Source organism: Canis lupus, chromosome 4 (genome assembly GCF_048164855.1).
Source record: "Canis lupus baileyi chromosome 4, mCanLup2.hap1, whole genome shotgun sequence".
Lineage (NCBI taxonomy): Eukaryota > Metazoa > Chordata > Mammalia > Carnivora > Canidae > Canis > Canis lupus.
The window spans coordinates 65,219,803-65,233,405 of NC_132841.1; positions in this window are offsets into that span (position 1 = coordinate 65,219,803).

Consider the following 13,603-nt stretch of genomic DNA (forward strand, 5'->3'; position numbering starts at 1 on the left):
TAAGAAGATAAAAGGACAAATTACACACCAGGAGAAAATATTTGCAAACCACGTATCTGACAGAGGTGTCATATTTAGAATATATAAAGAACTCTGAAAACGAAATAGAAACAAAACCAATCCAATTAGAAAATGTGCAAACAGTACAAAGATATTTCAGCAAAGAGCAAACACAGAGGGCAAATGAGCACATACAAAGATGTTCACCATCACCAGTCATTAGGGAAATGCAAATTAGGATCACAATAAGCTATTACTACACATATATGAGAGTAGCTAAAATAAAGAATACTGATAATACCAAATGCCGGCAAGGATGCACAGCAATGAGATCTCACATACATTGCTTGTGGAGATGTGCAGACATTCTGAAAAGCAGTGCAGAGGTTTCTTAAAATAATATATACTTCCCATCTGACCCAGCAATCACATTCCTAGGCATTTATCTCTGAGAAATGAAAACTTATGTCTACAAAGAAAACTACATTACTGTATATAGCAGCTCTAATCCTAATAGCCTCAAACTGCAAACAACCAAAATATCTCACAAGGGTGACCATTTAAACAAATGACACTATATTCAAACCATGGACTATTACTCAGCAATAAAAAGGAACAAAGTACTGATACATGCAACCACTTAAACAAATTTCAAGGACATTGTACTAAGTGAAAAAAAGCCCATCTCAAAAGGTGTGATTCCATTTATATTTGACATTCTCAAAACAACATGATTATAGAGAGCAAATTAGTGTTTCTTAAGGGTTAGAATGTTGAAAGTGTGTGCCAATGTGATTATAAAGAAAGCATTTGGGAGATCTTTGTGATGATATGTTAGCTTTATAGATTAGTTTTGTATCTTGGAGTTTCCATGAATCTAAAAAGACATTGAACTATACATACTATACATACACATCATACCAATGCCTATTTCCTTCTTTTGATGGTGTACTATAATTACCTAAGATGTAACCATTGGGGGAAATGGGATTAAGGGTAAATGACAGTTCTCTGTCATATCCTATGAATTCATAATTTTCCTATGAATTTATATTTTTTTCAAAATAAAATGTTTAAAAATGTTTGAATTGATTGAGTAGTCTAGGCATTAAAGGATTAGAATCAGAAAGGAATATGGTAGAAATTTTTACTTTTTAATTATAGGTTAAACTTTAGTTTGGAAAATCAACCTAAAAGGTCAGCTAAAAACCAGTGAAAAAGGTAAAGAATACGAATGGTTACAAGCCCATGAGCTCAGATTATAATGTCCTCCCTGCCTTGGAGAAAAGAAGTCTGTTTTTTATTCGTAAATGACAATGCATGTTTATAAGTTTCTTCCCATCATTGACTGGTTGACCATTTTTAGATACAAACTTGAGAAAGATCACCTGAGCATAAGGTTCTTTATTCTGAACTACTGTATTTATGTAAGAGATGGAAATTATATTAAATCTCTCATTGTACATAACCAGAGCTATGCAGGCAACTTAATTTTATGTTGACCAAAAAAAAAGTTGCTTTATTTTGAAAGTAAATCCATAATAAGGTTGAATCAAAACCTTTCACATTTACAAATTATATTCATGTCATTGCCCTGTCATAACTGTATTTACTCATATTTGTTTCTTCAAATAGGGTTGTGGAGCCATTATGGTTGCTACCATGTGGAACAGGAGATAAGGGGTGACTAGTCAAGGGTCACAATGATTTGAAGTGGCAGGAGACAGTTTGTGTCTAGAGACAGCATTTGGCAGCACATGTTTACTAGTGAGACAGACATCTGCCTTTCATGACACCATGAACCAGCCTGTTTGCACTTCTCTGTTAGGTAACTCAGGAAGTATTAAAATTCTATGCTTTCAGAAACATTCTATGCTTTCAAAACATCTTCTGAAATTTTGAAACTCATAATTAACTTCTATTTTAATTTTGCTCCTAGTGAAACCCTGTAGGTTCCTGAGTTGGAGCAAACAAAACCTTTTGTTAAATACAAAATAAATTAGTGTTAAACATAACAAATAAGTATATTTCATATAAACAGACACCAAAGTTTCACATTTTTAAAACATTTTTAAACTGCATGAAGAGATGACAGAAATGATACATCTATGTATGTGGTGGGAAAACATAATTAAGAAAATGAATCCTTGGGATGCCTGGGTGGCTCAGTGGTTGAGAGCCTACGTCCGGCTCAGGGTGTGATCCTGGAGTCCAGGGATCGGGTCCCACATCAGGCTTCCTGCATGGAGCCTGTTTCTCCCTCTGCCGGTGTCTCTGCCTCTCTCTCTCTGTGTCTCTCATGAATAAATAAATAAAATCTTAAAAAAAAAAAAAAGAAAGAAAATGAATCCTTGGCCATGAAAATTAGCCTTCTCACCTCACATCTATTAAGTAGTGTCTTGCTATTTCCTATGGTATTATTTAGAGCTTAACAATTCATGGTGAAAGTATACTTTGAGTTCATGATCCAAAAACTCGTCCATTAAAGTCAGTTGTAGAGAGAAATAGTAATGTTCTCTTGTGAAATGGCAATTGACATCATCTCATTTTGGGCTCTTGGTCTGACTTTAAACCATGTGAAATTTATCTGTCGTCCTTTCTTTTCTGTTCTAATCATAGGAATTTGTCAAGTACTAATTCCTTTGTATCTGTGTCCCTACCATTGTGCACGCAGACTAAATGGGCTTCAATTACTTTAATAATATGTTTCAGAAAAGCAATCAGTATCCATAGGATTGAGCTTAGACTGGAAGCTTCTCAGCCCAAAAGAGAGCTATTAAAAGACAGGAGCTGAAATTCAGGCTTTGCATTCGGCTGACTTGAGAAAGAATGTTGCCAAAGGAATGAACTAGGACCATTGGTTTTTTTTTTTTTTTTTGCAAAATCCTGGGAGCTGTGGCAAAATGTTTTACTTTCATGAGCTTTGAACTATTGAGATCATAAATAAGAATTTACATGTTCATTTTCTCTTTACACCACACATAATGGAATGTGGTGAAGTTTACTAAGTTTTATCTGGCAAAATTTGCTAACCAGTATCTAGTAAGGAACAAAACTGGATATTAGCCAGAACTTTCCTTTGCTTTAGCTTCAGAAGTCCAAGAAGTTACATTTGGGGAAGGAAGCTGAGGTGTTTAGAGAGATGGTAATTTGAAGCTAGCTTATTTTCTCAGAATTAGGTTACAGTTTAGCAGAGGAAATGACCCTTCAAAAAAATTCATTTGAGAGAGAGAAATAAAGAGAGAGAGCTCAAGCAGGTAGGGGGGAGAGAGAGAGAGAGAGAATCTCAAGCAGAGAGAGAGAGAAAATCTCAAGGAGATTCCCTGCTGAGTGTGGAGCCCAATGTAGGGCTTGATCCCCTGACCCTAAGATCATGACCTGAGCTGAAACCATTTCCTTTCTGGTGTCTTCCCATCAAATAAAAGTAAATAAATAAATAAAACTAATCTTAAAGTCTAATCTCACCCAACTTCTTATTTCATGAGTGTCAAATCAAACCAAAAAAAAAAAAAACAATGATTTATGTGGAAATTTGCAGATTCTTTAGGAGACCTTTGACAAACTCCTCATCAAAAAAACAAAACAACAACAACAACAACAACAAAAAACCAGTGTCTTATCAGTTTATGAGTAACAATCTTGGTATTATAGATAGGATATATACTGTAAGAATAGCAGATGGACACATAGATGTATTATTCATGCATTTATACATTCAAGAAATGTATATTGTGCAAGTGTGCCTATACAGTTCTTGGTCTGGGAGATGGAGTGACAAACAAAGTGAGGTGCTTACCTCATGGAACTTACCTTCTGGTGGAGAAGACAGATAAACAAAAAGACAAATAAAATATATTAACTGGGATTAAAAATGCTGTAAAGAAAAATAAAGCAGACAAAGAAAGATTAACTTGTGTTTTTATTTAAGTACAGTAGTTAGAAGGCTTTTCTGGAGGAGGTCCAAGCAGAGACTAAAGTTACATATATATCTGGGGAAAGTATGACAGGCTGAGGGAAAGAAAATGTACCAAGAACATAATGTGCTTGATGTGTCAAAGGAGCAGCAAGAAGTCCAGTATAGCTGAATGAGGATGAAGGGTAGGAAATGAGGGATAAAATTAGCCAAGGAACATGTAGGCCATGGAAAGGATTTTAATTTTATTCTCAGTCATGTGAAAAGTTAGAATTAGGTACAGCTGCAAGTGATGAAAAATTTATATTTAGAATAGCTTAAGAAAGATAGATGATTACTTCTCTTTCACATGAAGACATTAAGATATAGGCATTCTGTTCAGCTTCAAAATATTATCAGGAACTGGCTCCTTCCATCCTTATTGTTCATTCATTTTCAGAATATGGCTTTAGCCTCAGGGATTGAGATGGCTGAATGAGCTCCAGCCATCAGCTCTATATTTCAATCACCAGAAAGTAGGAGCAAACAAATGCTTTTATTTATAAGGTTATATCCTGGAAAGTGTATCTTCTGGCCATGCTTCTCTCTGAGAGACAGTAGAAAATGTAGTTTTCAATCTACAAATGTGAATATATTGGGGGTTAAATTCTCAAAGAAGACTGGTAAATAGGTATTCATGGAAGATGAATTGGCTCTAATATCAGAAGCTATTGAATGGTGTTGAGTAGAAGCATGACACAATCTGATTTACATTATTAAAAAATTGATGTATGGAAAATGGAGGATATAAGAATTGAAACAGGGAGACCAGGCTAAAAGTCTTGGTAGTAATCTAAACTTCATTAAGGACACCTTAGTAATGGCTTATTAGATTTGTAGTGGTAGGGTTTACTTGGGACAAGCCAAATACCAGTTGTTGGTGTTACTTCCCCAAGTTTATCTTTCCTTGATTATTCACCTAATATTTGTCTCAAAAATATGAAAGTCAGTTGACAACATAGAAGCCTTTTTCTGTAACCCTATTACATGAGGTGTACATCAAATCTCACTGACAGGAAATACTATCTATATATTAAATATAAAAACTTGTGCAAAAATTATGACAAAACAAAGTAATATATGTTTGGTGAAAATGTATTTAGAGGAGTAATTTAAATAAATGTTATTCACCACAGAGCATAATCTCAGGACAAAGCATTTTGCCATCATTTTCTTGCCAGTCCAGATGGGCCAGATTTTGAAATACATTTTCTATTTAGTATAAATCTCCTTTCAATAAGAAGCCAAACTATGGTCAAAAGAATGAAAGAAAGAGGAGAGAAAGAAAAAAAATTAATAGTCATCTTTATGGAGGGTCCTACCTGAAAGTCAGCAGGAAAGATCTAGTAACGTTACAGTTTTTGCTATTTTCCTGCAATTTTTCATATTAATCATTCCTAGCGAACATTTTTAATAATGTATGATTATTTTCACCAACAAGAGAAAAATCATGCTTTGTTTCTGAACAAACATATCGTCCAACTTGGCTATGGAACAATTTGTATTGTGTATGCTTGAGAGCAAGGTAGAGAAAGAGGAAAACATAAAAAGGAAAAGAAGCCAGGAAACAAGTAATTATTTTTTCATCAGCTAAAGAGCATTGAATTTGATTTTTTTTTTTAAATTTTTTTTTAAATTTATTTATGATAGTCATACAGAGAGAGGGAGAGAGAGGCAGAGACATAGGCAGAGGGAGAAGCAGGCTCCATGCACCGGGAGCCTGACGTGGGATTCGATCCTGGGTCTCCAGGATCGCACCCTGGGCCAAAGGCAGGCGCCAAACCGCTGTGCCACCCAGGGATCCCATGAATTTGATTTCCTAAATGACTTGATGTGTTTGGTATCTTGCTGTCGAGGCCAGCTTTCTGTGGTCTGACTTGAGTCGTAGCAGGAACATTCCACCAATTACAAATACTTTCTCCACTCTTTCAGTGAAATCATTCATTTGGGAAAGTGCTACTTTGAAAAGCAGGGGACACCAAAAGCCAATTTTCTAAGGGTAGTATGGTGGATGGTGCAATGTCTGCCATTATGTAGAATAAAGAGAATAATGTTTCAATATTTTAGTACTTCATTTTAGCATGGTTTGGAGTTTAACAGAATTATTTCAAGAAGCTCTTCAATGAACAAATGTGCCAAATCAGCAGCAAACTTATATTATCAAGTTGGATTTATAAGGGCCATGTAAATTTAGTTTAAGTGGATGAGAACAATCCCCACAGTCTAAGAATGGTTCAGAACTAAAATGTTGCAGTTGCCTCAGTAGTTTTCAATAGTCATCATAGATTGTTAGTGGATTAAACTGCCCCCAGAATTATATTTATTTCTTATTACACTGTAGATGTTTGGATATAACTCAGAGATCACTTTAGTTCATGAGTCCAAATGAAGATGGAGGTCAATCTTCACAGTTATGAATTGAAAAATATCAATAAATGCATAGCTTTTAAAAAAATTGAAATGGGAATCCAAGAATCCTGATTTTTGTCACATGTAGTAGTTAATCAAGAGTAGAAAATATTCAGGCTGTGAAAAAAAGAAAATCAGGCCTTTACTAATTTAAAAATTTCTAAATCTTTAAAATGTCTTTTTGGAAGAATGTGAAATATTGCAGAAACTGAAATCATAATGTTTACCAAGGAAAAGGTCACCATATATTATTAAAATGCTAAATGGGAGTTCAATTTTAATGACTCAGATGATTGATTTAGTTGGATTTATTCCTTCCATAGTAATCTTTGGAAAAAAGAAAAAAGTATTCCCTTGCTTGTATGTTGCTTCTTGTCCTCCCACTAAGTGGTTCCAGTCTCAAAAGTAGGAAGACTCCTGGTATGACTTCTTTCTATATAATCATAGAGTATTTAATTATAGCTGAAGAGAAAGGTAGAAATTCAATGGACAAATATTTTCAACTAGAGAATAATTAATGGAGAGAAATTTTCAGATTAGGAAGAGCACACACAAAGGCATACAGATGGGAAATGACAAGGCAAAATCAATGAATTTGCTAAATTATAAAATGCTAAAAATTGTGTCACCAATTATTAAAATGGAGTATAGATGAGGGAAGCAGGGAGTTAAGTGGATTGATGAATCTGTAAAAGTAAATTGGATCTATATTGTAAAAAAATTTTGAATTAGGAGCACCTGGCTGGTTCAGCTGGTTAAGCATCTGCCTTCAGCTCAGGTCATGATCCCAGGGTCTGGGGATGAAGCCTGGCATTGGGCTTCCTGCCTGGTGGAGAGCCTGCCTCTCTCTCTCTCTCTCTCTCTCTCTCCCTCTGCCAGTCCCTCTCCACTTGTGCCCTCTCCCTCCCTCTCTCTATCTCAAATAATTAAAATCTTTAAATTTTTTTTTGAATTAAATCTTGAAAAGTTTGTATTTTCTTCTACAAATAATTGAGAGTTTATATATAAAACACAACAGTCATTGTCTACATGACATACATTGATTCCGGATAATCAAAGTAATGGTGGCCACCTACATTTAAATCTCCCAACATGTCCTTCAAAACTATATAAATCAACAAGAACAGCAAAGAAAACCACACAAATCTCAAACCTTCACTGTAAGTAGAAACAAAAAACACTACCATTTCAAATTACTTGTTAAATAGGCAAACATCATAATTTTTGTGGAGCTATTTCTTGATTTAAAACAAACCTTTGTGGGGATCCCTGGGTGGCTCAGTGGTTTAGCGCCTGCCTTTGGCCCTTGGCGTGTTCCTGGAGTCCCGCGATCGAGTCCGTCGGGCTCCCAGCAAGGAGCCTGTTTCTCCCTCCTCCTGTGTCTCTGCCTTTCTCTCTCTCTATGTCTATCATAAATAAATAAATAAATAAATAAATAAATAAATAAATAAATAAATAAATAAATAAATAAAAATCTAAAAAAATAAAACAAACCTTTGCAGAAAGCAGAGGGTAGACCTCTTAAAAAATTGTCTGAAAGTTAGGAGTTGGAAACAGAAGGCATAAGATTGTACTAAATCACCACCAGAAAGAATAAAGTCTATTCTAAGCAATAAAATGCTGAAAAAGGGACCTTATATATCAGAGCTCTGTTTACAGGTAAGGACTTAAAAGTGTGCAGTTTGAAAAGTTATTACTTCTGGAGAGAAAAGAGTAAAAAGGAAGAGCGAAGTGTTCTGGAGATTGTGCATTGAAGAGAACAGGGACCAAGTAGGGAGAAATTTTGAAAGAAATAAGAAAAAAATAGAACTCAAAAAGAAACACAAAAACTATCCTCCAAGTGTCCCTGATAAAAAAATTGTATTTTCCTATACTGACTAGAGGGAAAGGCGTCACTTTTCAAGTAAGAATATTCTAAACCATTGTACACCAGCAGCCTTGTTCATGAAAAGCAAGGCAAAAGACATTTTTATTTCCAGAAAGTCATTTTAAGAAGAAAATCATAAATGATAATAAACCATTTTAGCTAACACAAGCTATACACACACACACACACACACACACACAGTAGAAGGAATCTAATATTTTGAAATAAATTAAATTTTCAAATATTTAGTGATATAAAAACATCCCAATAACCTTAAATTAGAAATTTAAAACGGGAAAGAAACTACCAAAATTGTAAAAAAAAAAAAAAAAAAAAATGGTAGTTGATCCACCTTAGGAAAGAAATAGAAGAAAAAAGAGAAAATTGCTTAAGTAAAGATGAAATTATAAGATTCCTGAGAAACAAAAGTAGGAAAACATCAAACAGAATAAAAGTTGAGAAAATGGAGTAAAATTGGTCAGAGAGGCACCAGTTGAAAAAGACAAGCAAAGAAGATTCATATAAATATAACTGAAGTTACTGAAGAAGAAACAATGCTGGAATGACATTAATATTTATATTTATTAGACAGAACACTTTCCAGAAACAAAATATAGATCTATAGAGCTTCCTAGTTATCTTTGAAAGATGATCCAGAATAATCAGGCCATAGGCATAATTTAGCAAAACTATTCAACTTAAAATACAAAGAAAAAATTAATCAGGCCCTCTAGGCCTACACAAACACATTTCATGAAAATCAGGCTGTCATTAGCCTTCTCAAAAGCAATTATAAAGCAAGAAAGCAATGAGCAACCGTTTCAGGATATTCAAGGAAGGAGTGGATGAAGAAGGCTTTTTTACCTCGGCAAACTGTCCTTTGAGTGATCAGGCTATAGTCAAAAAATTGAAAACATGATATTAGGGATCAATTTTTTTTGAGCAATCTAAGAGAGGACAAGCTTTGTTAAACCAAGAGGTGACTAAGGGAAGTTTGGCAAAAAAAATAAAATAAAATAAAAGGATGGTGACAACTTTATGTGTTTAATTAATGATCTAAGACTAAAATAACATGGGGAGGAGGGCTACAGAAAAACATACAAATATATCTTTTGATGGTAGAAATAATATACCTACAAATGCAGGAAGAGAGTGGGAAAAAGGAAAGTAGAAACCTCATTCGCTGTTGTGTAAACAATAGGTATAGTCAAAAGATTCTACTACAAATTTACTAACTAGATAATAAAAGATCAAACAAGAAAACCAGAACAAAGGGGCACTTGAAATATAAAGATAGCCATTAGGACAAAAAATACGAAATTACTTTTTTTTTAAAATAAACAAACAGAGAGCACATTACACAGAGAAAGCAAACACAACAGGCCTAGTAATTGTGCTTGCTTGGATAGAGTGGAGACCAAACAGTATCAGTCTTTTCAATAAATGTGCATGGGTTTAAGATTCTCAGTTTAACTCACAAAGCAAGACTCAACTGTATGATGTATATAAAAGCATATGCAAACAAAAGGATCCAGAAAGGTTAAAAACAGAGATGGACAAAGGTATGCCAGGCAAAGGAAAACAATGAGAAAGCACAGGTTGAAATTCTGATATCAGACAAGTAAGAGTTTAAGTCACAACTATTAAACATGACAAAGAAAAGCACATTTTATATTAAGACACAATTCAAAATGAAAATATAATATTCATTATCTATGCACTGAGCATCTATATAGTAGATACCACAGGTAATATACGAAGACACTGAGGAAAAAACATTATAAAAATGAGAGAATTGGGCAGTCCAGGTGGCTCAGTGGTTCAGTGTTACCTTCGGCCCAGGGCCTGATCCTGGTGACCCGGGATCGAGTCCCACATCGGGCTCCCTGCATGCAGCCTGCTTCTCCCTCTGCTTGGGTCTCTGACTCTCTCTCTCTCTCTCTGTGTCTCTCATGAATAAATAAATAAAATCTTAAAAAAAAAAGAGAGACTTTTATACACTTCTTTAAGATTAAAAGGACAAATAATAAGTGGGTATATAGAAAATCTGAATAAGAAAATCAATTAGGAAGACCTTACAATTACTGATCTTTTACATCCTGACAAAAGAAAAGACATTGATAATTTTTTCTAACAATGCAATAAAACTAGAAATTAGTTACAAGATATAAACCAAAGGGTCTTTCTACCAGGAATAAAAACTTACTGTTAAACACCTCTTTATTCAAAATATAGCTTTTATTGTTATTTAGGTATGGCAAAGGCAACAGGTCAGAAGACAACTGCCATTGAAAAGGTAATCTCTTACGCTCACAGATCCCAAAAGGAAGAGTCATACCTTACAATAGGGACCACATACAGAAGTGCACTAGTTAGCTTGTACTGCTTTCTTAGAAACACATGGTGGAGTCATTGTAGTTTCTACTTTCTAATTTAATCACTATTGATTAATACACAGGCTTTACTTTCTGCTATCTGCTGTTCTATTACTAATTCCAGCAATCAGACTGTGTTGTCAAGTGCATGAACCAGGATGACAGAAGCTATCTACTTACACAAGAAGAATCCAGTGAATATACTTTAGACACATGACTTAAATAAAAAAAATAATAAAAAAATGGAAGAGTCATGTATTTTTGAAGAATATAAAATATAACATGAAAAACAACACTGTGTGGAAGGAAGCATAGGAGGCAATAGTGGCCAAGAGTGTGATAGCCTGATAAAGAAGGTATTTGGGAGTATGGACCCTGGACTGGTTGGTTTGCATACGAAAGATATAATCTAAGTGAGTTGTTTGCTATATCTAGGAATTGACTAGCCTTGGGAGGGCAATCTCTCCAGGGTCAGCAGGACTCCAAAAATGTGAAAGCATCAAAAATACAAAATAAAAAGACATGATTTATATATTAGTGAAAAGGGAAATACAAACTAAAAAGTAAACAAATTTAAAAATAATGATAAAAAAAAAACAACACTACAGCTGGTACAAAAGATAAGAAAAATAATATAGGGCAGCCAGGGTGGCTCAGTAGTTTAACGCCGCCTTCAGCCCTTGGCATGATCCTGGAGACCTGGGATCAAGTCCCACATCTGGCTCTCTGCATGGGGCCTGCTTCTCCCTCTGCCTGTGTCTCTGCCTCTCTCTCTCTCTGTGCCTGTCATGATAAAGTAAATAAAATATTTAAAACATATATTTAAAATAAAAAGAAAAATAATATAAATGCTAATAGGTAGAAAGAAAAAAATAAAATTATTTCTATTTACAGATTATATTATTGTTTCTTTAGGTGTAAGCATAGGTTGTGGATATGAGACTTTTCTTGCTTCTTGAAGAAGACCTGTATTACTATATCCTGCCTTCTTATGACCACCTCTGCTTCATCCTAAAGGTTTTGGACTGTCATGTTTTCATTTCCATTTGCTTCCATGCATTTGTTTTTATTCCTTTTCTAATTTCCTGGTTAGTACATTCATTCTTTAGTAGGATGTTCTTTAATCTCTGTATATTTGTGGTCTTTCCCATTTTTTTTTTCTTGTGGTTGACTTCAAGTTTCATAGCATTGTGGTCTGAAAATATACATGGTTTGATCTCAGTCTCTTTATATTGGTTGGGGTTTGATTTGTGACCCAGTATTTGATCTATTCTGGAGAATGTCCCATATGTACTTGAAAAGAATGTATATTCTACTGTTTTAGGATAGAATGTTCTCAATATATCTGTTAAGTCCATCTAGTCCAGTTGCCATTCAAAGCCATTGTTTCCTTGTTCATTTTCTGTTTTGATTATCTATCCTTTGTTGTAAATGGGGTGTTCAAGTCTCCCACTACTATTGCATTATTATCAATAACTGTCTTTAAGTTTGGTACTAATTGATTTTTACATTTGGGTGTTCCTAATTTGGGGAAATAAATATTTTTAACAGTTAGATCTTCTTGTTGGATAGACCCCTTATTATAATATTATGTCCTTCTTCATCTCTTATTACAGTCTTTGTTTTAAGTATGGCCAATCCAGCTTTCTTTTGATGTCCATTATCATGATAAATGATTCTCTAATCTCTCAGTTTCATTCTAGAGGTGTTTTTGGATTTAAAATGAGTCTCTTGCAAGCAGTATATCAATAGATCTTATTTTTTACCCATTCTGATTCTCTGTGTATTTTGATTGGAACATTTTTTTCATTTACATTCAGAGTAATTATTGATAGATATGAAATTAGTGCCATTATATTACTTGTAAAGTTGTTGTTCCTGTAGATTGTTTCTTTCTAGTCTTTGTTGCTTTTGGATTCTCTTTCCTGCTTAAAGAGCTCTCTTTAATAGTGCTTGCAGAACTGGCTTAGTGTTCACAAACTCCTTTAGTTTTTGTTTGTCTTGGAAACTCTTAATCTCTCCTTCTATTCTGAATGACATCCTTGCTGGATATAATATTCTTGGTTGGATATTTTTCCCATTTAACATGCTGAATATATCATGCCACTGACTTATGGCCTGTTTAGTTTCTGTGGACAGATCTACTGCTTACCTTATATGTCTACCCGTGTAGGTTAAGGATCTTTTATTCCTATCTACTTTCAGAATTCTCTCTTAATCTTTGTATTTTGCAAGTTTCACTATGATATGTCTTTTTGTTGACTGATTTTTATTGATTTTGAGGGGAGTTCTCTGTGCCTCTTAGACTTGAATGCCTGTTTCCTTACCCAGTTTAGGAAAGTTCTCAGCTATAATTTGTTCAAATAAACTTTCTGACCCCTTTTCTCACTCTTCTTCTTCTGGGACTCACGTGATATGGATATTATTGTGCTTTATGGAGTTGCTGAGTTTCCTCAGTCTACATTTGTGATCTAGAGGTTTTCTTTCCCTCTCCTTTTTGGTTTATTATTTTCCATAATTTTATCTTTTATACCACCTCTTCATTCCTCTGCTTCTTCCATCCTCATTGTGATTACCATCAGTTTTGCACTTCAGTTATAGCATTTTTAATTCAGCCTGACTAGTTTTTAGGTCTTTTACCTCTGTAGTAAGGGTTTCTCTGGTATCTTCTTTTCTTATTTCAAGCCCAGCTCGTATTCTTATGACTATTGTTTTAACTTCTTGTTCAGATATTCAGATACATTGCTTATATTTATTTTGAGGAAATCCTGGTCTATGATTTCTTCTTGATCTTCCTTTCAGGGATAATTCTTCCATCTTGTAGTTTTGTTTAGGTTTCTGTCTTTTGTGTGTTATGAAATCTTGCTATAGTTCCTGCTACTGAGAGTCATATTATATTAAGAAGGGGTCATACACTGTACAGGGTCTGGTGCTTTCAGAAATGTTTCTGGTGGACAAAACTCTATAAACCTGATTCCAAAGAAAAATAAGAAAACTAAA